Raw genomic sequence first — 1,524 nt, forward strand, 5'->3', positions numbered from 1 at the left:
ATTTTGATGGATTGTAATAAGGAGAGCCATATTTTTTTTCAAGTCATTTATTCTACTTGACTCTCCAGTATTGGTAAACACAGGGGGTTGCTGATAAGTTGATAGGAGAGGGGCCCTAGGAAAACTAGTTTGAGGTCCTACATTTGACCTAGGAAAAGTATTTTTGGAAAAAGATTGTTGTGCAAAGGGAGGCCTTTGCGGTCCAGGTTGACCTTGATTATGAAAATTGGAAGGCCCTACTTAGTTGCTCTGATTCCAAGAGAAATTTAGGTAATTTCTCCATCCTGGATTGTAGGTGTTACTATATAAATTATTTTGGTATAAGGCATTAACACTAGCATTAAAAGTGCCCCCAGAGGTGCTGGGGTATTCTTCTATGACATGTCCAGGGGACTGACACCAAGCATAAATCTGAACCAAATTGACTGATGATGGCTCTCTAGGAACAATAGCCTCAATCCTCTTGATTAGGCTATCCAAATGGGCTTCCTTGACTACTATCCCATCCATAAAATATCATTTTCCTTCTATGGTTCTTTCACTCTCTTGGGTTGATTCCCACTCACGGGTTTTGTCAGCTAAGTCAAGTAAGAATTCCCATGCCTTTCCTTCACTGTAAAGGATGTGAATCCCTTAGGGCACATAGACTCTATCATTTGTTTAGTTGGGTAATCAATACTCTCATAAATTATTTGACATAAATGGCATAAGTCTAGGCCATGGTGAGGGCATTCTTGGAGTAGATCCTTGAATCTCTCCATAAGTTTGGAAAAAGACTCACTGGACTTTTGCCTAAACTAAAGGATATCACTTCTATGCTTATTGGTCTTGTGAGTTGGGAAAAACTTCTTAAGGAGGACAATTGTGAACTGTTCTCATGATGTTATAGAATTTGTGGGTAACCCATACAACCACTTCTTAGCTTGGTCTTTTAATGCAAAAGTGATAAACCTAAGCTTAACAGCATCATCAGAAAGCTGTTAGATCTTAATTAGAACACATACCTTTTCAAATTCCCTTAGAAATAGGTATGCATCCTCAGAGGTCAACCCATGGAAGTGGGGCAACATAGTGATGTATTGAGATTTGAGTTCAAAATTATTGCCCTGGACTTCTGGTAGAACTATGCAGGAAGGTTGGGTTGTTCTAGTAGGGTAGAACCTATCTTTTAGAGATTTAGGTGAAAATTTTTTTGATGTTGGTCTCCCATATTGAAATGTTTTAAAGAGAGCAAACATATATGGTCATTACTGGTTGGATCTCTTCTTTCTAACCGATTCTTATTACATACCCACCTAACACTCATGCAATAGAAAACTACCACAACTAGAGTAAGACAAACACAAAAGAATGGATAGAAAAACTTTTTTTATGAATTTTTTTATTTTTTTGATTTTATTTTTTTGCTTTTTGGGAGGTTACTGACAGGGATTCGGGGTTGCTCAGGCCAATTCCTGAGGTACTACTACAGGGAAAAACCTGTCTTTATCTTACTGTGAGGCATGACGACCTCCACCGATACAA

The 1,524-nt window shown here is 38.1% G+C and overlaps 1 non-coding gene across 1 annotated transcript; it reads left to right on the top strand.

Annotated features, from left to right (window-relative positions):
• The first annotated feature begins 714 nt into the window (after positions 1-714).
• LOC122062203 lies at positions 715-821 on the top strand. The gene has a single exon (XR_006134832.1). It is a non-coding gene; the product is annotated as a small nucleolar RNA R71 (small nucleolar RNA).
• The last annotated feature ends 703 nt before the right edge of the window (positions 822-1,524 follow it).

Source organism: Macadamia integrifolia, chromosome 14 (genome assembly GCF_013358625.1).
Source record: "Macadamia integrifolia cultivar HAES 741 chromosome 14, SCU_Mint_v3, whole genome shotgun sequence".
In the NCBI taxonomy this organism is placed as follows: domain Eukaryota; kingdom Viridiplantae; phylum Streptophyta; class Magnoliopsida; order Proteales; family Proteaceae; genus Macadamia; species Macadamia integrifolia.